The sequence below is a fragment of the Eriocheir sinensis genome, chromosome 43 (assembly GCF_024679095.1).
Source record: "Eriocheir sinensis breed Jianghai 21 chromosome 43, ASM2467909v1, whole genome shotgun sequence".
Lineage (NCBI taxonomy): Eukaryota > Metazoa > Arthropoda > Malacostraca > Decapoda > Varunidae > Eriocheir > Eriocheir sinensis.
The window spans coordinates 12,578,487-12,605,961 of record NC_066551.1 but is presented as its reverse complement, the minus strand read 5'-3'; the positions used below and the strand labels follow the sequence as shown (position 1 = coordinate 12,605,961).

Sequence of the window (27,475 nt, the reverse complement as noted above, 5' to 3'; positions counted from 1 at the left end):
TAAGCTACAGCAGCAGTCGCGGGGGGGTGTCCATAATCGTCGAGAAAGGCCCCACCACCATCAGTTACCTGCTAATTACCTGGGCCCGCGTGGAGGACAACGGTGTGTACAGTTGCGTTGCCAACAACCTCAACGCCACCTCTGCCACGCTGCATGTTCTCAATGGTAAAGCCATCTTCGGGAGGACCCCTACCGGCCTCCTTACCTTTGTTGTTTACCTGTAGTAATTTATGGTGTAGTGGCAGACTGGTTTAAGTTTGTGTGGGGGGACCACCTGCCGGCCTCATCACCCAGATTTGTTTGAGTTTACCTGTAGTGATTAGGTGGTGGCGGGGGTTAGGAGTAGAGGGCTGCTGACAAGGCGTGCAATGGGAAGGTTTTTGGTCTTTGGGTCTGCTAACCTAATGACCGCTGTCTATCTGAGTATACGTATTGTAATTAGATTGTGTTTAGGGTTGTAGAGGTGTATGGAGTGTGGGGGCTGATTATCTTAGGAGTATATGCTCAGAATGAAAAACAGGAAAAAAACAGGGAAGTCGCGGGATGCAGAAACCAGAAAAAAAAAGTTAGTATAGTTGGTAGATAAGTAAGGTGGTGACTGAGCAGGGAGGTAAAAGCGAGGATGGCAGCAAGAAATTTGTCAAAAGTAGGGTGGAAGTTGTCTGTTTCATTACGTAATGTCTCTTTATTTTATTTCCTCCCATTTTATCATTCCTACTCTTTCATTGACTAGGATACGTCGGTGAAGTACTCGTTCATACCTTGCCTGATTTACCCTCTTAACTCCTTTTATATCTCTTATCTTCGTTTATTACACACACACACACACACACACGGTAGCTCAATGGATAGAGCGTCTGCTTCACAACCAGAAGGACCGGGGTTCGATTCCCCGGCAGGGTGAAGATAAGTTGGGCTTATCTTCTTTCACGTGTAGCCCCTGTTCACCTAGCAGTGAGTAGGTACGCGACGTCAGGCGAGGAGTTGTGACCTCGTTGTCGCGGGGTGTTGTGTGTGAGTGGTCTCAGTCCTACCCAAAGATCGGTACTATGAGCTCTGTGCTCTTCCGTAGGGGAACGGCTGGCTGTCTCGAGAGACCCGCAGCAGACCAAGAGGTGAATTACACACACACACACACACATTCTTTTTTGGGAGCAGCGAGTAGCGGGCTTTTTTTTTTATTATTGTTTTCTTTTTGTGTGTGCCCTTGAGCTGCCTCCTTTGTTGTCAAAAAAAAAAAAAAAAAAAAAAACACCGCTCCAGTAGCTCAGTGTAGAACTCTGCGCTGCCAGGCTTCACGGTCTGGCAGGCGGAGGTTCGAGCCCTGCTCAGGTCTGGGATTATTCCCAGAGTGGCTGAGTCGTCAAAGTAACGGCCTCGTGTTCAGGAGGACACGAGTTCAATCCCCGCCCGGTGCCACCAAGCTGGGATTTTTCAGCCGCCGCCGAGTGGCTTAAAACTACCCACATGCTGTCCAGAAGACCACCTATCAACCCGGACTCTAGATTCTAGGATCAAAGATGAGCTCTGGGAGGGCAGCATGAGCCAATGCAAGATGGCGCCACTGTAACACTCGCCCTGCCAGAGAACAGATGGCGCCTGTAAAACACTCGCCTGCGCCAGAACGGGCTGGGCCGACCATCAGGACCTACCGGAAAGAAGCCTTGGACCGACCATCAGGATCCACCGGGAAGAAGCCTACCGGCGCAATAGGCTGCAATGTAAAAAAAAAAAAAAAAAAAAAAAAAAAAAAAACAACTGACAGAGGAGCGGTTACTGTCCTCCCTCGAACAAGGGGGATGGGGCAAGGCCATCTAGACGGAGGCCTCTTCACTCCCTCAGTGACGTCAGTCGGGTAGGGATAGCGGTCAGGTCAGCCTGGGCTGCTGTCAGGCCTCAACCTCACTGTTTTCCTTCTGTTGTTTGTTTGTTTATTAGTATTATTACTTGTGTTAACATACATAATGAAAAGGTAACTGACTGCAAACAAACTGTTATTTAACATATTGTATAGGAGTATGCTGAACAAATACTTTATTCATTAATTATGCATAATAGTGATAATGATACATAAACATCAACTGAAACTTGTCAGCGAAGTCTTGAACGTTAAAGAACATAATGTCAAGACATATGAGCTTCTTGATGGGTCAAGGAATATACATATACAAGTGTAACACACACACACACACACACACACACACACACACACACACACACACACACACACACACACACACACACCGTATAATGGTACAGTATAATTCGTGTGTAAGACACACACACACACACACACACACACACACACACACACACACACACACACCGTATAATGGTACAGTATAATTCGTGTGTAAGACACACACACACACACACACACACACACACACACACACACACACACACACACACACACACACCGTATAATGGTACAGTATAATTCGTGTCTAAGACACACACACACACAGCTATCACCTTCCTCAACACTAAACATCCTCGGTCTTTCCTTAACTCAAAATCTCAACTGGAAACTTCATATCTCATCTCTTACTAAATCAGCTTCCTCGAGGCAGGGCGTTCTGTACCGTCTCCGCCAGTTCTTCTCCCCCGCACAGTTGCTATCCATTTACAGGGGCCTTGTCCGCCCTCGTATGGAGTACGCATCTCATGTGCTGGGGGGGGTCCACTCACACAGCTCTCCTTGACAGAGTGGAGTCAAAGGCTCTTCGTCTCATCAGCTCTCCTCCTCATACTGATAGTCTTTTACCTCTCAAATTCCGCCACCATGTTGCCTCTCTTTCTATCTTCTATCGATATTTTCATGCTGACTGCTCTTCTGAACTTGCTAACTGCATGCCTCCCCTCCTCCCGCGGCCCCGCTGCACACGACTTTCTACTCATGCTAATCCCTATAGGCCTATACTGTCCAAACCCCTTATGCAAGAGTCAACCAGCATCTTCACTCCTTCATCCTTCACGCTGGTAAACTCTGGAACAATCTTCCTTCATCTGTATTTCCTCCTGCCTACGACTTGAACTCTTTCAAGAGGAGGGTATCAGGACACCTCTCCTCCCGAAATTGACCTCTCGTTTTGGACACTCCTTTGACCTCTGTTCGGGAGCAGTGAGTAGCGGGCTTTTTTTTTTTTTTTTTTTTTATTTACGCCCTTGAGCTGTCTCCTTAGCTTAAAAAAAAAAAAAAAAAAAAACGTATAATGATACGTATACTTGCCACGAAACAAGGCTTTGGCGTTTATTGAAACCGGTTGTAATATTCATATATCATTTATATATAGATACCATATATATCGTATGATATTCAAATTCATATATACTCAATATAACACATTCATGTTCACATCAGATAATATGTTTTTCATCGTATCCAAGCCGTATCAAATACTCATTATAATCACATCACATTCATATTCATAACAGCCTATCACATCTCAGTAACATGGTATATATATATATATATATATATATATATATATATATATATATATATATATATATATATATATATATATATATATATATATATATATATATATATATATATATATATATATATATATATATATATATATATATATATATATATATATATATATATATATATTAGTTATTTATATTCATTTCTCATTCATCTCATATAAGCATATTTTATTCATATCATATATTCATATCTTTTGCATCTTTATTCATATCCATGTTTAATGTTTATATTCATATAATTACATCATGTTATTTTTTTTTCACATATATTATGCATAGCATATCTAAAGAATCACATCATGTTCATACTATATTCATCAGTAATTAGTCATACCATATACATAATCATATCAGTCACATTCCTCTCATAACGGATCATATTCATATATTCACATCAATGAATATTCATATTCATATATAATACATGTGTAACACAGGGTATTTTATAAACTATATTATTGGCTGTTATAATGACTGACAAACCCTCATCTTCCTTAATTCAATACACCCGTAAGGGATTTTATACCTACTGACTGTACTAACTATACTTATTTCACAATGCTGAACATATCATGTAGCTACTTAATTTGTTTGTTGCTTCGTTGGTGGCACGCAGCCACTTGGCGGACACCTCCTTGTCTTGGGGGAAGGAAAACACGATCACTCTGGGTCCAGTTTTGAAGTTTCCTTCACAGTAAGGCACACAGCACTTGTATGGCAGTATTATCTTGGTATGAGGCACAAATAATGTTAATGTTTACAAGTTTTTCACCGTTTTCGGAGTCAATAATACACAAAACAGTGAGCGTGACCTCTCCCGACCGCAGCTGACCCGACACTACTTGGCCTACGTCACGGCCTACTCACCCCCCCAGTGAAGAGGCCTCCTTGGATGGGGTGTGTGGTGTGTGAAGGCCCCGGCAGTGCCCAAATATCGACTATGAGCTAGCTTGGGTCGGGAGGGTACTTTGCTACGCCCAGCTCGTAATCAGGCCGTGGGTGAATTACACACACACACACACACACACACACACACACACACACACACACACACACACACACACACACACTACTAAAGTCACTCAGTCTCGTTTTTTTCCTTCGTTTTCTCTCACATTCCTTCTTCCTCGAATCACTCAAATGCAGGTGTTTGTTCACTCTGAAAACTTTGAACCGTTTTTGTTTCGTATACATTGGAGACGATGTTTTGCTCACTTGTAATTCTTCTGTAATACTTCTGAATAGTTATTCATGGTATTGGTGATGGGGGTAGTAGTAGTAGTAGTAGTAGTAGTAGTAGTAGTAGTAGTAGTAGTAGTAGTAGTAGCAGCAGCAGTAGTAGTAACAGTAGTAGTAGAATTATCATTAGTAGTAGAAATAGCAATGCGAGTAGTACGAGTAGAAATAATAATGAAAGTGGTGGTAGCTAATCTTTTTCTTCACAGAGTTGTGTTCTCTCAATGTTCCATTTGCATAATCCTATATTTTGTAATATACGTTTCCCTCAGTTTTCCCATTTTCTTCTATTGTTTCCATCCATTGAATCTGATTATTTTTGTGCTACTTTTACACCATTCTCGTACTGGTCCTGTCTCCTCCGGTATTATAAATCATTCCCCATATTATCAATCAAGACGGGCATACACCAGGGGACGCGTCACCTTGCCCACCCTACGACGCTAGCCCCGGGGGTTCCTCCGGGCAGGTCTTCATGCAGACCCCTTCCTATCCTAATTAGAATTGCAGTGGAAATTCTTCAATACAAGTAAGAGTACACTTAACTCGGACTTGACACACACACACACTGTGACACACACACACACACACCTTTCCTCATTTTCCTCCTCCGCCTTATCCTGCCCCCACCTTTCCCTTCTAAACCTTTCATTTTATGAATTGATATTTAACCTGAAGAGCAAGTTATCCGTACCCACCTTTTCTTCCGCCTTTCATTCCTCTTCCCTTTTTCTCTCTTCCTCCCTCATGGTCCTGCTTTCCTTGCCATTATTTTTTTACTTGGTCCCATTTCTCCACCCTGGCTAAATACCCAACCTCCGTGCTAGGGAGATGCATGCAGACGAGTGGGAAAAGCCTGGAAGAGTTGTTTTACCTCCCGGCGCCTTGTGGCGATTACGCGGCAGTTATGGTAAATGAGTTTCCTTTGTTATTTTACACTTTACAGGTAATCAAATCGACGACGGTTTTTTTTTCCGCGTGGCTATTACGAAATTGTCGTACCATTTTTCTTATCCTTTCTTATTATTTGTTTTTGTTTCTCGTTTTTCAATTTTTTCCATGTTTTTTTCTAATTTTTATTATTATTATTGATTCGGAAGGTATTTACAGGAATTATGTTGATGAGCCAGACACCTAAGGTCAGGGATGTTTGGCCCAACCTGCGGATATGACCCCGCAGTTGCGGCGCCAAGCGCAGAACGCCCCAACCTGCGGGTGACCAACACTGAGAACTGCAGAGGTGTGCTAGCCATCAGGGATGGCACCAGCAGCAGGTGGAGCAAGCCAGGGGAGTCGGCACCATCCCAAACTTTGAGTGGAACATGAATGGCTGACTATTCCTAGCGGGTCTGAGCACGGGAACCCCCCACCATGTCTTTTATCTGTGGCTTGACAAGGTAATAACTATTGTTAATCTATCTTGCATGGTATGATTATTATTCTTTTGCCTGTTGTACCAGTAGGCTACGGCCCCAGCTCGTTCATAGTTCAGACAAGTGTTTATAGTGGCGCCATCTTCTTTGACCCACGCTGCCCCCCGGAACTTCTCTTTGCTCCAAGGTAGAGAGTTTCGCTAGAGTCCGGCTTGATAGGTGTCATTCAGGACAGAATCCAGGTAGTTTTAAGCCACTCGGCGATGATTGAAAACTGTCCCCTTGTAGTGGCGGGCGGGAGTTGAACCCTGGTTCTCCAGGACACCGGGCCTGCACGCTGAACACTCGGCCACCGCCTCTACATGTAGTAAGGGTTATGGCATCACTAGTTATATTGAGCTTGGTTGTGGTTAATGTTGTAAGGATTAACCCGTGCAGTGTTTACTACATACAAGTGCAGTTGCGTATATGAAACAAATACCTAAGCCACCCGCGAGGTGGTGTGATGCTCTCTGGATACGGTAACACTGATGAGTGTGGAGGAGCTTCACAGCAGGATTCGATCGGTCGCTAAGACGAACCGAACGTGGTTATTATTGCAGCTTCTGGGGAGTTGCTGGTGGTATGCTTCTGGGGAGTTGCAAGTCATGTCCCGCCTGATAAGAACGGTTTGTGAATGACAAAAATATTATTTCACGCCACATACGTACTCGTACATTATTCACATGAAATACAGGTTTCGTAATAGTGACAACAAACCTCCCGAACCTTGCAATATTTACCGACGATTAGGATAGTAGAAGAATTATCATTACCTATGATGATGATAACAGAATTACTGTGACCACCATCGACCCGACGATGAACCTGAAAATGGTAGAATTCTTGCTGACGCCATATTATCAGGTATCACCACAGGAGGAAGCAGAGGAGTATTCCTCTTACACCAACAAGATTTCCCTTGCTTGATTTCAATTTGTCATCTTACTCCCTCTCACCATTATATATAATAGCTCATTTTACTTTTTAAAAATCTACCTTTAAATTTGAACGTGATTTTCTAAAATAGGCCATTTTTTTTGTTTAAATTTAGACGAAGCTTTCAGAAGATACACTGGGAAAATCAATTTGGAATCTCGATGGGATATAAGGATATAGGGTGACTGGTCAAATCCCTTAAACTAAGGCTTTTGAAACTATCCTTAAAATAGATCAACCTTTGATCTTTCTGATCAATCAATCAATAGAGACTATGCTGGGGGGCACATTGCCTCGCCCGCCCTACGACGGCAGAACCGGGGCATCCTCCAGGCAAGTCTCCATGCAGGTCTCCTTCCCATCCAAATACCTCAAGGCAGGATCTATTGATTTACTCAATCCACGAACTCTGTTGCCGTCCCCTTGGCCCTCTCCACTCAGAGTTGTCTCTTAAGAGACAAATCGGTGAGCTGGATCAGCTTCTGGGTAACATGACAGATGCCCATATAGCTGGAGTTGGCTCTCATGGATAGTGCAGGTAATATGCCTCGAATCAGTCTTACAGAGTAATTGCTGGTTTGACACTGTCATTTCAGTGACATCCCGTAATTCTCCATAGACAAATTACCAAAGGCATCAGTTAGGGATGTGCGGTATCGACAAAAATACCGGTATTGCCGATACCGTTTTTTTTAAATAATAACCTGCTGTTGTTCTGATCTAAGCTACCAAGGTATGTGAAATTTTACAAGCTTTCAATGTCCCCGCCACACACATGAACAGACTGTTCTTTCATACAGCAGGTCTCCTAGCATTCGTACTGGTATCAGGTGAAGTCGGCGCACGGACGAACTCGGCGCACTCAACGCACATGTGGTAGGTGAGTATATAAGGGGCTGGAAAAGTACCCCATTTCAGTAGTCTCTGTGACAACAAAGTGATCAGTATGGCTAATGTCTGCATTGCCTGACAACGTGACGTTACTTCTCGCCAGGAAGCCCTCCAGTGTGACAGCTGCAACGGATGGCAGCACAGGGTGTGGGGCACTGGAGTCGATCCCTAGGGACACTTACAGGTAGGCTACAGTATCATACTTTTAAAAATATTTACTGAACAAAAACTATTACATTGTGTAAGCCAATTTGTAAGGCTTGCTGCATATATCTTTATTCCACCAGGAACATATATATTTAGATTACAATATCTATATGATACCAATTTCATTATGATGTATGTGATTGTTGTATGTTATTGTTGTATATGACTTTCCCTCCCCATATGTAAATGAAAATAAACAAAGTTACCCTCCTACCCATCTCTCCCACCAATGAATGGCAGCCAAGGTGGTTGCTGATGTCCGCAAAAAAGCCACCAATCACTTCAGGTCAGCTGCTCGCATTGTTGACGAGGTCCTGCTACCGCGACTTGATGAGGCTCCCTGTCCAGCAATATCAAAGTCTGCCAACCTTGCTCGTCAGACCAACTACAGAAGGCAGAAGACCCGGCCCAAGGACCCCACCGATCTGGATCTTCCAAATTAACCCAGCCCACATTCTCGATGACTTTCTCCAGAAGGATGTGTGGGTTGGCAACGAGGGCCGGTGTCGACACCACATAGCCTTTGCAACACCTCAGATGCTGCAGCTAATAGGCAGGGCTAGGAGGTGGTATGCAGATGCTACATTCAAGGTGGTCCGCACCCCATTTACCCAGGTGCTGTCAATCCGTGCCTTCGTCAAGGATGACGAGGGGACAAAGCAGGTGCCACTTGTGTTTGCCCTCAGTCGGGAAAGGACTAGCATGACCACAGACATGTTCTCCGTGCTGTCCTGGAAATCCTTCCAGCCCAGCCATCAGTGCAAGAAGTTGTGGTGGACTTTGAGGCCAGTCTCTGGACTGGCCTCTGGAAGGAGCTGCCCAACACCACCATCCAGGGCTGCTTGTTTCACTGGACATAGGCTGTGTGGAGAAGAGTCCAGGCAGAAGTGTCATGCCCCGGGAGTTTATTTTCTCTTTTTCTATTTTCCTACACGTCCTCTGCGTGTATCGAAACACACGAGAAATTAATCAAGACAAGATGAGGGTATTCGCATGGTTTGCCTGGGATTGAACCCGCGACCAACGTGACGGGAGACCCACTCCTTACCGAGTCGGCCAAAAAGGTACCCCACTGACCAAGTGGGTTATGGGAGGCTTGTTCATCAGGCATAGTCACTGCACTACAGAAAGGCTGGTGACAGCATACACCCATGACCAGGACACCTTCAACTACATCCGACGTCTGATGGCCTTACCATTCCTGCCACCCGAGCATATTCCCCTGATGTTTGAGAGGATGGAAGAGAGGCCTCCACTCCATCCCTGAAGGACCTGGTTGCCTACATGAGGGCAACATGGATTGAATCATCCCTGTGGCCCCCAGAGGCATGGAGTGTGTTTATGCAGTCAATCCGTACAAACAATGATGTAGAAGGATGGCACGCCCAGCTGAATCGCCATGCAGCCAAGGCCTCTCTTCCAATGTACTTGCTCATCAACCTTCTACATGAGGAAGCACTGTAGTGTGGCGACTATGCCTGATAAGGGAGCCTCCCATAACCCACTTAGCGAGTGGGGGACCTCTTTGGCCGACTCGGTAAGGAGTGGCTCTCCCGTCACGCTGGATGCGGGTTCAATCCCAGGCAGCCGGCGAATACCCTCTCCTTGTCTTGATTAATTTTTCATGTGTTTTGATACATGCAGAGGACGTGTGGGAGAATAGGAAAGAGAAAAAGAGAAAATCAAATCTCGGGGCATTTCAGCACGACTGGTGGGCCTACAGCTACGCCTCTTGGATGAGGACAAGGTCCACAGGCACCAGAGGAAGACCTACCAGCAGCTGCAAGGCAAGGTGCACCAGTACTGGCAAGAGTTCAACCAGGGTGCCTTCGTGACTGTGCCCATATGTATGGCCCCAGTGTTTGAGTTTACACAAATATGATTACACTGTAATGAAAGTAAAGTGCTTAAAATAAATGGTTGAATTCATGTTAAACTTGCTCAACCTGAATGATGATATAGTGTCTGTGATGCAGTACAGTGTTTGAACATACATAAGTCTGATTACACTTTAATGAAAGGAAAGTGCTTAAAGTAAATGGTTAAATTCATGTTAAATTGCTGAACCTGAATGTATGGTACAGTGCCTGTGTGTAATGTAGGTAAAGTGCAAAATGTATGATGTGCAATGTATGAAAAGTATGACCAGTACTTCTCGTGGTGTTATTCAAGTTTTACCAGGCCTCCCCTTCATTAGACCTGTCGAACACAGGGCTGTGTTCTTGTATGGCCTGAATACTAAGCAGAGTTGTAGACCAGTCACTGACCATATTTTTGTCGATGATCCAGTAATACGTACTAGCGAAGACACTGAAGGTTCTGGTGATGACTCAAGGTACTGTACAAGGAGGGAAAGCCCTTGGGACTCCTGGTCTTTAGAGTCAAGACCAAAGTAAATTACATGGAACTCGGCGCAATCAGCACAAAAATTTTGGACAAAAAAAAAAAAGTACTGGTTCAATCTTCCTTAGATTTTGCCAGTAGGTAGACATAGTAGACATACATATGAACTATATAGTATCCACAATTTAGCCCTCTATCTGCAGTATTGTCGGAGTCATGTCCGAAAAACGGGGATCAATAATTCGGCGCTATCCAGTTACTCTCCTGCAGTCATGGGGAAAAGCAGGACATGTACGTCCTCCCCCCTTTACAGTACTCTGTCCCAGTGTACAAGCCAGTCAATAGATCAACATTCCCTGAAGGAATCCTGTGGAGTCACAGGAGATCCCAGAGTGCCTCGCAATGCATTAAATCAAACCCTTTCTTGAGATCAACATAGGTTGCCAGCATACCCTGTCGAAACTCATGACTGTGTTCAAGCAGTATGCAAATTCTAGAATATGGTCAGTTGTCAACTTACTAAGCTTGAAACTGGACTGCTCCCAAGGCACTGCACGGTGAGGCAAAACCTTTAGGATCCCAGGTTAACTTGAACAAGATCAAGGTGCAGCTGTTCGAAAGCTTAATGGATGAAACGGTACACTTCACGTTCTTGGCGTGGAACAATGGTGAATTTGGTCAAAAAGTCATATGGTGGATTAGCGAGAGTAAATGGCATCAATTTTAATCAATTGTAGATAATTATAATTAATTGTAGATACCTATGTGCAAGGACTGAGATCTAGATCTCCAAGCTTATGATCCATGTCTTACTATACAGCTGTGATCTCGAGACATTGGCACTAAATAGGGACTAGAAGAGGCGCATTGATGGCTTTGATAATTATGTGTGCCTATGAAGAATCATATCACCTGAATGACAGTGTCAAATCAGCAATTACTCCATAAGACTATAATTGTCAAGTGAATCAAGGCCTATTACTTAAATAGTCTGCTAGTGCCATCTCTGACTATATGGGCAAGTGGCATGCTACCCAGACCTCGCCCCTGCTCATTACTTTGTTTCTGTAAGTGGAGGAGGCCAAAGGGACACAACAAAGTTTGTAAATCGAGCAAGTCATGGAATCTGCCATGAGGTACTTCAGATGGGATGAGGGTATGCCCAGAGACTTGTTTGGAGGAAGCCCCTAGATTGGCATCATATGATGGGTGAGGCTACATGCCACCTTGGTGTATGCCCCCATTTGTTGATTTGATGCCCCAAAACTCAGTTTCTCCACCTGATGCAATCTCCCAGACATTTAGAATCTATTCTTCAATAACATATGGCTGTACCCTATTTCAACATTAAACATACATTTATGTCCCTAACACAAAATCTAACCTGGAAGTTTTGTATCTCATTTCTTGCTAATTCAGGTTCCTTGAGGTTAGGCATTCTTTATCTCCATTATTTCACCATCGCAGATGTATATACATGTATTGAGTTTAATCTCTTGCGGGGTGCTCCACCAACACAAGGGTAATTTCAACAGTGGAATGTATGATTTTTTTTTTCACTTCAGCTTCCCCATTCTTTCTGCCCCATACCTTTTAAATTCAACTACAAAGTTATTTCCCTTTTTATGTCACTGATATTTTCATGCTAACTGCATACAACTGTTACTCCCTTGGTCTTAATGCCTCAATACACACTTTTCTATTGTAGCTCATCTCTGTGCTGTCCAACTTCCTAATGCAGAGTTTACCAGTTTCTTCATTCTTTCATGCCTAAAGAGTCTGGAACAGCTTTGTCTATAATTCCTCCTCCTTACTACTCAAATGCTTTTAAAATTAGATTCCTCTCCATTTGAATCTGACCCTCTCCTATTGATTTATATAATTTTACTTAGATTTAAGGGCAGCCACCTAGTCTGGACCATAGGGTCTGTGTGGTCTGAATATCTATGTAAATCAATGTAAGTACGGCTTCTGCAACAGTCTTCCGTTTATGGGAGCAGCACTGTGGCAGGCTTCTTTTTGTTTGGCTCTTGAGCTGCCTCTTTATTGCAGATGAAATATAATGATTAAAGGGCAGACATAGGGTCTATTACAGGGTTTTTATTACAATTACTTTACATACCATATTCTATTGCTTTGTCTTTTCTAATATTACCTAAAATGGTATGTGTCATGAGAAAGTTAATAGCATTATCATTATTGTCCCATATATTTATGCAATACATCAAAATTACAAACCTTTTTATATATTTTTTTCTACAAATTATTCTCAAGTCAGGAGGGTAATTTCTGTAATACACAACATTCAATATTTTGTCATGTCAACTGTCAGTACAGTTTTTTCATATACCTATGGACCTCTGACAGCTGCAACTGACAAAATATTTTTGTTTTACCACATGTTGCCTTACAGACATGAGAAAAAAATGTAGAAAATACATAATACATAAACAAGTTTTACAATTTTGATCTACTACAAACACACATACATGGGGCAATAGTTTTCTCTAGTAATATATAAAGCAAGGTGTAATATTAAAAAAAGACAAAGCAATAAAATTGTATTTTTTTCTATTACAGATTCTAGAGAACTAAACATGACTATTTTTTTTTTTATAGTGATATGATAGATCAAAATAAAAATAATGGTAAAAGAAACCCTGTAATAGACCATACGTCTGGCCTTGAATCTTTGTATTTTATCAGCAGTGAAGGAGGAAGCTCAAGAGACGAACAAAACAAAGCCTGCCACAGTCCCACAAACAGAAGACTGTTAAAGAAGCCGGTCAGATTCGGATGGAGAGGAATTCTAAAAGCGTTCAAGTAGTAGGATGGAGGAATCACGAACAAAGGAAGGCTGTTCCAGAGTTAAGGGATCACAGAATGAAGATACTGGGTAACCTCAGCATTAGGAAATTGGAGAACATAGATTTACAAAGATTTACATAGAAAATCAGACCACACAGACCTCATGGTACAGACTAGGTGTTCTGTCCTTAAACCTAAGTGATTTTACATTAATCAGAAGGCTCCTAAACGTTGCATTTCTACTCTAGTTGATATTAAGTTGAAGGAAGTGACGGTCAAGCTTATTTTTGAAGGAGTCAATTGTGTTACACTGGACCACTGACGGTGAAAGCTTATTCCATTCTCACACAACAACGTTGGTAAAGAAAAATTTGGTGCAGTCTGAATTTACTTGTCTACATTTGAGTTTTACGCCATTGTTCCTCGTGCGCAAAGTGTCATCGATCATAAACAATGTTAATCTGTCTACATTCGTGAAACCATTAAGTATTTTAAAACATTCGATCAGTTTTCCTCGGAGGCGACGTTTCTCAAGAGAGAACATGTTAAGGGTAGAAAGCCTTTCTTCATAGGATTTGTTGCGCAAGGAAGGGATCATTTTCGTTACCTGACGCCGAACACCTTCTAATTTAGCAATATCCTTTGCATGGTTGGGAAACCAGAACTGTACCGCATATTCCAAGTGGGGTCTGACTAAACTATTGTAGAGCGGGAGTATTACATCTTTATTCTTGAATAAAAAGTTTCTTTTAATGAAGCCCAACATTCTGTTCGCTTTATTTGCTGCATCGATGCATTGCTGTGAGACTTTGAGGTTTGATGCGATTTTGATCCCCAAGTCCTTGACGCATTGAACGCTTTTGAGTTTAACACCGTGCATTTCGTAATCGAACTTCTTATTCCTCGTTCCAACTTGAAGGACCTGGCACTTGCTTACGTTAAAGGGCATCTCCCATCTATCCGACCAAGCTGAAATTTTGTGCAAATCCTCTTGGAGGCTTTGCCTGTCTTCGTCAGTGAGAACCAAGTTACCAATCTTTGTGTCGTCTGCAAATTTACTAATGTGATTATTGAGTCCAACATCCACGTCGTTGATGTAAATAATGAAGAGCACTGGGCCAAGAACCGAGCCCTGAGGGACGCCACTAGTGACCGGCGCCCACTCTGAGTTAAATCCGTCAATCACTACTCTTTGTTGTCTGTTGCTCAACCAATTCGCGATCCATTGGTGTACTTGACCGTCAATACCTATTTGCTTTAATTTGTAAAGTAATTTATGATGTGGGACTTTATCAAATGCTTTCTGGAAATCAAGATAGACTACGTCCAGTGATTTGGTTACGTCATAAACAGTGAAGAGGTCGTTATAAAAGGTTAATAGGTTTGATAGGCAGGATCTTTTGTTTCGGAAGCCATGTTGTGAGTCCCCAATTAATGAGTGGCTTTCAAGATGAACTACAGTAGAAAACAGTGTGCATTGAGACCAAGACAGTGGTGGTAATATACAGTTAGCAAGAAAATATCAATAACAATTAAAGGAAAGTAATATTTAAGTATTAAGAAGCAAGAGACATCAAGAAAAAAATTATACTGATATAGACAATCGAGTTTAAGAATTTTTGTCTTGAGAGCTGTGTGGATATATATATATATATATATATATATATATATATATATATATATATATATATATATATATATATATATATATATATATATATATATATATATATATATATTATATATAGGGAAAAAAAATTGGAGACAGTGAGTGCCCAACTCAAGGAACCTGATTTGGCAAGAGATTATATAAAATTTGCAGATGAAAGGACAGAGCATGCATGTTAAATGCAGAAAAAGGGTACACAATATGTTATTAAAGAACAAACAATGGATGTTTGGAAGATTGTGTAAGGTGGAGAAACTGAGTTTCGAAATTTAAAAGACTGATGCTTGCAGTTTTCTCAATGTTACTTAAAAAGCCTCCAGAGGAAAACTACCTTTTAGTTAAGGTCCTCCATTTAGTCTTCCCTATGATAAGCGGATTTCACAGTTTACTGAATGTAGTATAAAATTCCTACAATGGTAATATGTAAGTAAGGCATAAAGTAGCATGCTATGTAATAGAACACAAATGGACATATTTCTTATATGTTATTGAAAGTGAAATGTTCTTTTCAAAGTTGACTACAATTTTCCCTTCTCTATGATAGACCTTCTGAAGTGTGATTCCACTGTGGGAGTCATCTCCATCCAGGCAAGTACGTGTTACCTGTTGGAGTGTTCCAACACCTGGCACGGTTCACAGTGCACCACACCTGAAAGAAAAATGACTCCAGTATAAAAGTATTACCAATCTCCCTTCAACCTGTTATGTCAAGCAATAAACTATAAAATAATTCTTGTAAAAGTGTTTGTAGGAATTCTTGTAAAAGTGTTTGTAGGATTGATCAATAAATGGACACAAATATTGTTAAATATTTAAGAGAAGATTCCATTTTTTTTTCAGAGCTTCCTTTAGGCAGCATTTTTGACTTAGTTGAGTGATTCATGATTTTTGCACTGCATCAGTTTTGCACCTTCATTAGTTTTTAATTTAGACCTATTAATACTGTGTTCTTTCACTTTTTGTGCAAGAATAGAATGTTGCAATTACATGGGTTCCCCAACACAAATTTTCATACTCAAAAGTGATAACACTCACATTAAAATACAAGGGATTCAATGCAAATTATATAAATGGTCAAACTTCATATTCATTATTCATTTACTTCATATATTAAGTATATTATCTCTCAATTATTAAAAAACAGCTTTACATATACATATAATTTTATGTTCCCCTTTCTCCCTAACAACATGCAATTTAATTTTGTTAACTTTCCTCTGCTCCCTGCATATCTACTACACCAATGCTCTCCAACCTGAATGGCTGGATAAATGTCTTGGGGTTGGAGAGATTTGATGGATAGCAGTATTCTGACAAAAAAATTAAATAAAAACTAGTAATGGAAATGTAATTGTTTTGTCTGTATTGTTGCAGTAGATAATTGAGACAAATGACACTATAAGCTAATACTAGTGAGTGGAGAGAATGGGCAGACAAAGGATAAACTTTCCACCAAGTGTTGGAAAGGCAAAATTTGAGCTGAAGAGAGAATCTTATGGCCTGAACATAAAAAAAATGAAGTGAATATTTTATAGAAATATTATTTTTATATCAGACAAAAAAAAATTGTTTGGGTGTTTTTTAAAGGTTTATAATCAGAGGGATGCAATCATATAAAGCTGTAGAGTGCTGCCATAGACAAACCCAAATACCAAAGAGCATGAATAAGATACCTACATGCATCTGCCTTCTGCCTGCCATCCACCTATCTTGTGCAGTATATTCCTATCAGCCCAGCTCTCTGCATTCCCTGTAACAAGGGACATGTAATGGTGCAGTGTGGTGATCTGAGTTGGTTTGGCCATTTGATGTGAGTAATGAGGATGTGTGTGAGTTCTGGTTTGGGTGTGATGGCAAGGTAGGTGAACTGTGGATCTGAATGGGTGAAGCATGATAGCATACACTAGATAGTTTAGACACTTCACAAGTGTTCAAAAGTGTATGAGAGTAAGATTGGAGAAAATGCTATCAAGGGGAGACCACCTATGAAATGTATTAACACAGTGCGTGATTACTGGAGAGAATTGGCTGGCCAAGGACTAAATTTCCATGAAGTGCTGGAACGACAAAATTTGTGCCGATCCTAATTTAAGAGAGACAAGGGCAAAACTTGTCCTGACAACCATTATAGGTCAAGGAACCAAGCTTGGCCATCATGGCTGTTGAGAGATCATGGAACAGAATCAAACAACCTCCTTAGCTTCCAAATGCTGGAATGCCTGAGTAATTTATCTATTCACTGATGTGCTGATTATCCTGCAAAATTAGTATCTTAAGGTATAGAAAGTAAGAGATAAAAAAAAAATTACAATAAAGGAATAAGTAGAAAAATATAAAAATACACAGCCCAATTGTCCAGTAGTGATTGACCATGACAAAATATTGAACTAGAAAATTAATGAGCAACCTCACCTACCAGCAAGAGTTGTAGCAACAAGATATTACCCCAAAAATAAAAATGGAATTAGCAATTTAAGTGTCAGCTGTGAGCTGCAGCAGCAAGAAATACCTTAAGTTCACTTTTAATGACTGCTGCTTGGCCAAAAGGGTTAAATTAACAATCTATACTGCAAAGCAATGTGTTGTTTTAGAGATGGCAATGGAATCTGCATAGAAACAGTGCCAGTGTGGGAGCTGGTAAGCTGGACCAAGTTTCATTCAACTGAGGTCCTCCAGCACTACCTTCCAGCAGTAGAAAACCCTGAGTCAAGGAGATCTCTGTCTGCTAGTGTTCCAAAGGAGAAAACAACTCCCTGTCCCATATGGGATTCATGGTTATTGGGCCATCACCCAGTCTTAGGGCAGGACTCAGTCTCAAACCCTCTTTCCTCTCATTACCTCTTTTTACTGCTTAGGAGGGTGTTGATCGACCCAGTCACCACCTTCCTCCTAATACTGCCCAGAAACACTCAGATATATCACTTATAACATATTCCTTCTGACCCAGAAATATTATAAAAAGATATATGTTGTCCATCCAATAGCCCAAGACTCCAGTCAGGTAAGTCTTGGCTTGAACCTCTTATAAAAAATTTAAAAATCCCCTACCCCATTAAACATCCTACAAGTGAAGAAAGTTTGAAATGCGAGCAATTAAACGAGTCAATACATACCTAAAAGATACACATAACACTAGTAAAAGAAACCCACCTCTGGACAATTTTTTAAGACTACACCACCCTTAAATGCAACACAGGTCTTCTCTACCCTTGTCTAAAAAGTATACCCTTCACTGATTCAACATAGGACATTACTTTGATACCTGTTCCCTTGTACAAGCTACACTCAAGGGAGTGGTTATGACAAAAATGTATGTAACTTTGCTGTTATAAATGGACATCAAAAAAGGGATGCTAAATATACTATTATCACTAGTTATATAGCCTATGTCAATTCAAACCACTCTCCTCCAGCATATCTGCATATTTACTCAATCTCTAGACACTGTCCAATCAAACCTAAATGGTACATGAATAGATACACACAGAATGCCGCCAGCTCTGACCTCAACATACTTTTTGTTTTTGTTTTAGCCCTTTAGTTGCTCCCTTCTCTGTAAAAAAAAAAAATCATAAAACATCTACAACCAGATTTTACTTTCTCCCTCCCTGACATCACTTTTTTTGGCATGATGCTAGATGCAAGAGAGCATGTCAAAAAAGAATAACGCTTGGAAAAAATGAGATGCAGTTAGAATATTAGTAAATGAGATTATCAAAAGAAGTGAAAAAATGAATTACGTAGTGAAAATACATAGAAGGAAATTAAATTTGTAAAGAATATTGTGACTAAATGTAAAACTTCACCAAAACTGTTTTATGGATTTAAAAACAGGAAAATAAGAAGAAAGGATTATATAATGGCACTGAAAAAGGGTTGGGAAAGTGTATGAAAGTAAAGAATGTGAGTGAAATATTGAGTGGCAGCTTCCTGTCAGTTTTTGCAAGACAAATTTTTGTCAAACATACCTGAAGTGAATTTACATAGACATATAGATTTACTTAGATATTCAGACCACACAGACCCTATGGTGCAGACTAGGTGGTCTGTCCTTAAACCTTAGTGCACTGCTAAGTGAAATCATATTAAATTTAATGTCACAAGTCTTTGCATTTTTACATTGCACAGAGAGGGTAGATGTGGGTTAACACAGATGAGGTGCTGAAATTTGTGAATGAGCAAGAATTAAATAATGGTTATCACAGATTAGGTTTAACTTGGTTTGGACAGTAACCAAAGAATTCAACCCTTTGTTAGTGCCAAATTTAAGAACTAAATAGACCTTCGTAGTCCAGTGGTTAAAGTGGCTAGCTATGAATCTGCAGGCCCAGGTTAGAATCACAGTCCGGGCACTCAGCATGCAGCTCACCCAGCTGTTCATCTCCTTTGCAGGCTGGGCGATAAATGGGTAGCTACCTGGGAAAACCTGGGGAAGGTAAACTGTGGTGACCCGGAAGTTACACTAGCCCTATCTCCTAGAAAAAACGGGTTCTCACCCACCACAGGCTCAAAGGGCCAATGCAACAGTTATGAGCAGAGTTTAGGTGTATGAAGTCAAGGATAAGGACAAGTTGAGGGATGTGATCATCACAAAGCTTATAGTGCTGGATTAAATTGGTAAGTTAAAGAAAACAAATTGCCAGGTCCTAACAAAATATTTCCATGGGTCTTGAAGGAGTGCAAGGAGTTCCTCAGTGGCCCACTTGCAAATATCTTTAATATTTATTTCATCAGTGAATTCTGGCTTTGTACCTAGTCTGTGGAATGTAGCTAATATGACACCGAGTTTTAAAAAGGGGAACAGGTCAGCCACTTGGAATTGTCATTCAATTAGCTTAACATCAGTTGTGGAGATGAAGTCGATGATAGCCAGGAGCAATTAATCAGGATTATCTGGAGAGGATTTGCAGAATAGGTTCATGATGGGAAGATCAGGCCTCACCCTATAATAAAGTAATTGATGTAGCATACAGAGATGAAGACTATGTTCTATCTAGATTTTAGTAAAGCATTTGACAATGTTCTTCACCACCAGTTATTGTTAAAGTTGCAGGGTCATGGTGAAGATGGGAAATGTCAAACCAGATCAGGAAGTGGCTTAGCAGCAGAAGGCAAAGAGTGCAAATCAATGGCTAAAATTCTGACGAGGGCTATGTTTTTAGAGTCGTCCCACAGGGTCCAGCACTGGTATTTGGAAACAGAAATCAGTAGTAATGTTAGTAACTTTGTGGATGTTACATAGCTCGGTAAAGTAATTAAACCAAATCTGGATGCTGGTGTTCTCTAAGATGAATTAGCCATGTATGACTGATTGGGGAAGTGGCAGATGGAGTTTAATATAGGGAAGAGTAGTATTTTGATTTTTTAGTGTAGGCAGATATAATTAACCCTTTATATAATTATTCATTAAATGACACTCCCCTACATCAGAGCTCTGCCCTAAGCAGGTCTAGGTGTGAAAGGGATTTTGGAGTCTTAGTAATCTCTGATCTCCGTTTAAGGGTTCAATACATTCAGGCTAGGAATTGTGCACACAGGTTTCATTTCAAGGAGCACAAGCAACAGAAGTACTAAAGCCCTTGACTGCGGAGCTCCTACAGTCAGACCTCACCAAGCTACAGGAGTGGAACAAAAAGTGTCTGCTACGATTCAATGAAGAAAAATGTAAAGTCCTGCACCTTGGGAGGGGATATCCAGCACACCAATACCACATGGGAAACACTCCACTATTCACCACAGAGCCAGAGAAAGACCTGGGAATATATGTTAACAGGCTCCCAGTGAAAAACAAATCCGTGCCAATCGCAGTGGACGGGATAAACGGCTATATATAACATTATTTAGATGTCTCGATTATGAGGTTCAGTTATGCTCCCACTTCTGGTGCATATCAAGATGTTAGAATCTCTGCCAAGAAGGATGACAAAAATTATTTACTGGTTGAAAAACTTGACAAAAGAGGATAGAATGAGGCATAGAATGAAACATGCGTGTTAATGGCTAACCCTGGTGCCCTGGTGGTGATGGGTGCGAAGAGATTTTATTGAAGTTTATAAATGGATAAAGGGCTTTAAGGGTGATGTTAGTTAGGTTTTGGTGGTAAGAGGGGTAGGACACAGTAATGGGTTAAAGTTGGATGAATTCAGATTCAACAAAGACATAAGCATGAATTGGTTTTCCAGCATCGTGGTGTAATAGTGAGACAGGCTTGGCGATCATGTTGTGAGTGCCAACTAGATTGAGACATTCAAGAAAGGGAAAGACATTCATGGATAGTGAAGTTAGGTTAGTTTATGTTTACAGGAGGTGCTTATATAGGCCTACTGGCCAAAACAAAAAAAAGTGCAAGGATTGGCTGCTGATAATTTTACACATGAAATGTGTTTTAGTACTACCTTTTAATTCTGAATGTCTAAACTTTCATGAAATACAACTCCATCTAGTTATTATTATTATTCCCTATGGGTATAAGGGAGAGTACGTACATAGGTAGCAAGTAGGGGTGGTTTGAAGAGAAAGTTAGTGGGAAGAGACTGATGGTAAATTTAGTGAAATGCTAAGTGGAGCTAGAAGAAATTTAAATGAGGATGAAGGAATAAATCAAGAAAAAATACTTTCTAACTTCTGAGAATAAATTAGGTTTTGTAAAATTTCCATGCTCACTCTCCTAGAACTCTGATTAAAAAATAAAATAATGCCATAATGGTTATGGTACTTATGGATCAGCCTGTTTTAGGCTGTGTATCTTTACACTCGTTTAGTAATCCGGTAACACGCTGCGTAAACGAAATTTAGTCATAATTACTCAACTCACCAAACAACAACGTTCAGGATGGTGCCCTCCTTACAGGGGATGACCACTCCCTACAAGCCACAATTTAATAGCTAGCACGCTGTATTGATGTTTTTAATATAAAATAACAGCTTTTAAACATTTCAGCCTTGATATCATTACAAGAGGATATGTAATTTCGTCCCTTAACTATGAAATAAAGTAGGAAATATGAAATGCAATAATTATAGTAATCTGTGGTGGCGGAGCAAAACTATACATTTACCTGAAAAAGCACCGCCATGGGCGCCGGAGTAGCCCCCCATACGGGAGTAGGATATTTTATTTTATGTTCCTGTCGTTTAATGATCCTAAAGGAATTCGAGGAGACGAGGCCACCCGCACGAAAGAGCGTAAACACTCGTTTTTGATTTTCGCACCACCGGTGATTCGCGGGGTGGATGGGGAGGGCGGGGGGCTGCGGTACGCTTTGGGCTAATCGACGTCAACAGTTAAGTCTATTTTCGCATTTCATTGTTATTCATAGTTAATAGACTTGTTCAGATGGCAATATTTTTGATAGAGCTTATCCTACCAATAATAATAATTTCCAGTGGAGAGGGTTAATAAGCTAAATGCGGTGGTCGAGTGGGGCGAAGCCACACTCCAGTACGGTGATGTTAGGTTTGGTAAGATTAGGATGACAGTGTAAGGAGTCTCCTTACACTGTGATTAGGATCAGGGTAAGAACGAGGTAGGGGGAGGTAAGAAAAATAAGTCTTCACCCAACCATCGCCACCACAACAGCGGCATCCTGTACACAAAAATTTGAACTGCATTTATAACCTTCCAGCACTGGGCAACAAAATCACTGAGAACCACCTGTATACTCACCACACAAACTCCTTCAGGACGAGAATATTCCTTCACCGTGCACTCCTCAATCACTCTCCTTGGCTATGTCTGGACTGGACCATTGACTGCAAGGTAGGTATGCTTCGTTTGGACACAAACCTACAAAAGAGGAACCTTGGTCTGCACACTAGGAGACACTCCTCACCCCCGCCCTGCTGCACTCTTAGCAAATGAAAGCGGAGGATAAACGTCGAGAAGATAAAATAATTCTGACAAAAATACTAACCAGACAACGGCGAAAGTCATGCTGAGATTACTCCACTACGATAAGTGTTGTTGGAGCGCCCGCCGCGCCAGGTGTCCCCGGCAAGAGCGGCGGAAATACGGGATTGACAGAACAAATAACTTCTATGGTTGCACCAATCATTCTGCTGTGGCGGCTATTTTGAAGCAGCCCGGTGTGGAGTCCTCTGCCATCCTTGGTCGTGAGACATCCCATCCTGAACTTTGCATCGCGGTACCCAATCTTTACTATCACTGAATGCAGCATCTAAGTATAAAAATGTACCAAGGAGGACCTAAAAAGCGATGCAAATTGGAACAGGTCACAAGAAGAAGAAGTGATTGTTGATATCCTTGTTATATACATACATACGTCATCATTTGCTTTTATAATAATGCAAATAAACTTGGGTGGGACACATCCCGACAAGCAGTCGACAAGAGACATGGTATCGTGTCGAAATTCATGTAGGCCTTATGCATTCAGGATGGGATGCCTCATGATACGGAATGTCTGACGACACCACACCGGGACAACGCCTGCAACACACACACACACACAATTAATAAGTAAAGTGAACTCATACTGCTGCTTCAGACGAGCCGCAGAGTTCGAAACTTCGAATAAACAAGGATAAACTATGAGAACTCCTCCCATACTATAGTAACTAACTACTGGCTTGTCTGCTCGATTTTGCCTGTAATCAGCAGTTCCATTCTGTCTGTGGCCTACTAACCCTTTGCTTGCTTTAGATGATGTAAGAGAATATGTGAGGAGTCACGCTGGACCTTTTAGAGACATCCCACAAAGCGATAAAAGAAGCAGAGCAAAGACGAAACTCGCGACCAACAATGAACACGAACCAGACTCTAATGACAGTGAAGAGGGAGAAGTACAACTACTACTACTTCTACAACTACTACTACTACTACTACTACTACTACTACTACTGATGATGATGATGATACTACCACTACAACCACCATTGAAACGTAGTATGATAAAAAATATCTTGTCAACTAGTTTATATAAAAAAAAAAAGTCAAACATTAGGCATCAGATAATTACATACAAATCCTATTGTCAAAAAATGGCTGGCCGCACGCTAGACTTTTTGGTGGCGAGTGGCGACCACATAAAAATAGTCAGAATAGAACACGCACGTTTCTATGGGAGGCCGCACTGAAAAGTGGTGAATGAATGGTCATGCAGCGAGTCCATTTTCACCGCCGCGCCACCGTGGCCAGCGATAGATACCGTTGTTTGATATCGGAGCCCGCACACGGGCGCTTGTGGTGAGCACCACAAACACTACACTTCGCTTTAATACTCGACTGACTGGAGGAGCGGCAGATGTTTTACTGATTTTTTTTTTTCTACTGGAAAAGTAGGAATGATGTTGTGAACATTTAATTGCTGAGGTGGAGAATAGAGCAGCGCTCTAATATTACTGCTGAAAGAGTACAGTGGCAGAAATGTTAAGAACTTGGGGATTGAAGTGTGTAAGGAAGACGCAAAGTTGGTATCATAAGATAATATCTGTGCGTGGCCGCGGTGTTCATCTCTGTATTACTGGCCCTTGAGCCGGTGGTGGGTGAGAATCCATTAACCCGGGACACTGGGCCAGCGAGACTTTCTGGATACCAATGTTTATTTTCCCTAGAACTGATTATTGTTTAAGTTCTCGTGCAATGAAAAAATATATAATAAAAGCTAAAACACGTAAATTTTTCAGTTTTATTCAGCTTCAGTAAAATATTAAAAAAAGCGCACAAGGATGCAAAGCAGAAAAAGAACATCATCGATGGTATATGTGGAATGTGTCGAGGCGGGCATGTCCGTAGCCACACGTCGGGCAGGAAAATATATTCGTTTGCCGAACTGTTTCAACGAGGCCGTCAAACGAAACTGATGGGGCAATATTTTATATTTATTTTCAGCATTCGACATTTTTTTTCAGCAACGGTGAAACGCAAAATGGTTTTCATATAAAATCTACATAGGCTAAACTATTTAAATATTGATGCTTTTTTTTCTCTATGACCTTCAACTGCAAAAGTAATGACATACAACCGACAAGCGTCTTCTTGTGGGAGACATCCTACAGATATGATTCTTCGTCTTCTGCCTGTGTTTGATTTTGTCTGCTTGCTTGTCCCCCAGCCTGCCTCCTTCTCTACCTACTTGTTTGTCTGCCTGCCTCTTTTTGTGTCTGTAAGTCTGTTTCTCGGTATATATGTCAACATGCGACAGTGTCTTCCCATCTCTGTATGTGTGTCTTGTACGTAAATGCATGCTCATTATCCTGACTGTGGGCTTGCCTTTATGTTCGTCTGTCTGTCTCTTTAGGATAAGTTCTTTCCTCATCCCTATTATTATTTCTTCCTCTTTGCCGCCTACCTACTCTAATCTTTATCTGTCCGTCGAACATCCTCCGCCTCCTCACAGGCGTCACGTCCCGTCAGCCTCACTCCGAGATACCACCCCCGCCGCCGCAGCCGAGTCCAACGCGTCCATGAGTTGGTCCAACAGTTCCACGCACGAGGGGACGCAGGAAGGAGTATGGAGCTCATTTCCTGGACGTCCGTCGGGCTTTATCACCTTGTTTTGCCGTTAAGAGGGACGCTGTAACTCTGAATTCAATGTAATTTGAAGAGCGTGCTTGAAAATTAAAGGTACTCTTTTTTTCGTTACCAACTGGATTGTAAAACACGATGCTTTTCTTTCTGAAGAAAGGGAGTGAAAACGTATGATGTCAAAGATGCGTTCGTTTTAGTGGAACAGAGAGAACACGACTATAACTTGGCGACAAGGTGGATTCGTTTCAGTATTTATGGCAAGAAGAGCGAGAAGACGACGGGATCCTGACGGTAAAGGTGAATTCGTTTTACTGTTTCTGACGAAAGAGCTGTAGCAAGAGTACGGCGGGTACGCGACGGCAAAGGTGCATTCGTTATCATGTTTCTGACCTTGCATAGTTTAATAGCGAAATCGAACATTCTGTGAAAGAAAGATATTTGTTTTACAGGCTAAAGAAAGTGTAAAACAGGCCAGAAAATATTATACTTAATCAAAAAGCCAGGCGACGAGTGAAAAGACTAGTATGTCAGGCAAAGCGTATGTGTGAAGAAAACATTGTCGCCAACTGTTAAATAATCCGAAATCTTTCTTCAGTTGACAATAGATATGCGATCAGAAATGAAATTGGACCCTTAACTGACAGCGACGGCGAAATAGTGACCAAAAGCCAGCGCATTGAGAACTTGTTAAACAATCATTTTTCCTCGGTATTTAATACAAGCCATCTTACCGCCATTATCACCAACACCAATGACAATAATAGTACTAATGTAAATCCTATTCATGCCTCGCCTAACTTTATAATAATTACCAGTGAGGTCCTTAGTACTCTAAAATCCTTTGAAACAAATTAAAGCCCAGGACCAGACAATGTATATCCTATACTAGCCCGTAAACTGCGCAACTAGGATTCGGGAATAGCTCCTGGGTGCGCAATAAATGGCAAAAAAAACCTGCTGGAAAACAATTTTTAGTATTACAACACCCAAGAGAGACATATTGAGCACAGGTGTAAAAAAAAATATTAAAAATTCACCTAATGTGACAATGATGGCTGGATGAAGGTCGAGGATATGAGGCGACCTTGGGAGGGCTAGTGGTGACGGGGTAGATAGGACGGTGGCAGAGGGAAGATGACACACGGCATAGTCACGTATGAACATTATCTTGCAACTAATTATTCATTCCAGTTACAACAAACGAGATACATCACAGGAAACATCACTCTGTCAACTTCCAGTAACATTTGCTTGCATTTTTACTTCTAGCACATTCACCTTTCAGATCGCCTTTTTTTATTTTCCCTCACCCTAAACTATTTACAACCTACCTCACACTGTGCTTTTCAGTATTCTTTCAGAGTTCAACTGCTTTTGAGATGATTGTTTGTGTAGAGTGAAACACACAAACAACAACTACTACTACTACTACTACTACTACTACTGCTGCTGCTACCACCACTACTACTATTACTACTACTGATACTACTTCTACTACGACCACCGTTTTTATCATCATTATTATTATTATTATTATTATTATTTTTATCATTATCATTATTATTATTATTACTATTATTATTATTATTATTATTATTATTATTATTATTATTATTATTATTACTATTATTATTGCACACGTAATGGGAAACACAGTTCTCTTTCTCACTCTGATATAATTCGTTGTTATACCTATTTACCTTTTTTGTCTTTTCTGAAATCAATTAGAGAGAGAGAGAGAGAGAGAGAGAGAGAGAGAGAGAGAGAGAGAGAGAGAGAGAGAGAGAGAGAGAATGATAATTTACGACTCAAGGGAGTACATCTAATTAGGTAAATTTTACACCACTCTTTTCACCAGTCTCTCTCTCTCTCTCTCTCTCTCTCTCTCTCTCTCTCTCTCTCTCAACCACCTTGAACAAACAAAAGCTAGCTTCCACATCAAACAACGAGGTGAGGGCCTTGACCAAATCACATCCTCTTTAA

The 27,475-nt window shown here is 41.0% G+C and overlaps 2 long non-coding RNA genes across 2 annotated transcripts; one reads left to right on the top strand and one right to left on the bottom strand.

Annotated features, from left to right (window-relative positions):
• Positions 1-15,689, top strand: LOC127010469 (uncharacterized). Its single transcript, XR_007763217.1, has 3 exons — positions 1-165; positions 5,845-6,131; positions 15,548-15,689. It is a non-coding gene; the product is annotated as an uncharacterized LOC127010469 (long non-coding RNA).
• Positions 15,470-23,236, bottom strand: LOC127010468 (uncharacterized). The gene is made up of 4 exons (XR_007763216.1): positions 22,917-23,236; positions 22,670-22,789; positions 16,681-16,753; positions 15,470-15,652 (listed from the first exon to the last, which is right to left on the bottom strand). It is a non-coding gene; the product is annotated as an uncharacterized LOC127010468 (long non-coding RNA).
• Between the last annotated feature and the right edge of the window lie 4,239 nt (positions 23,237-27,475).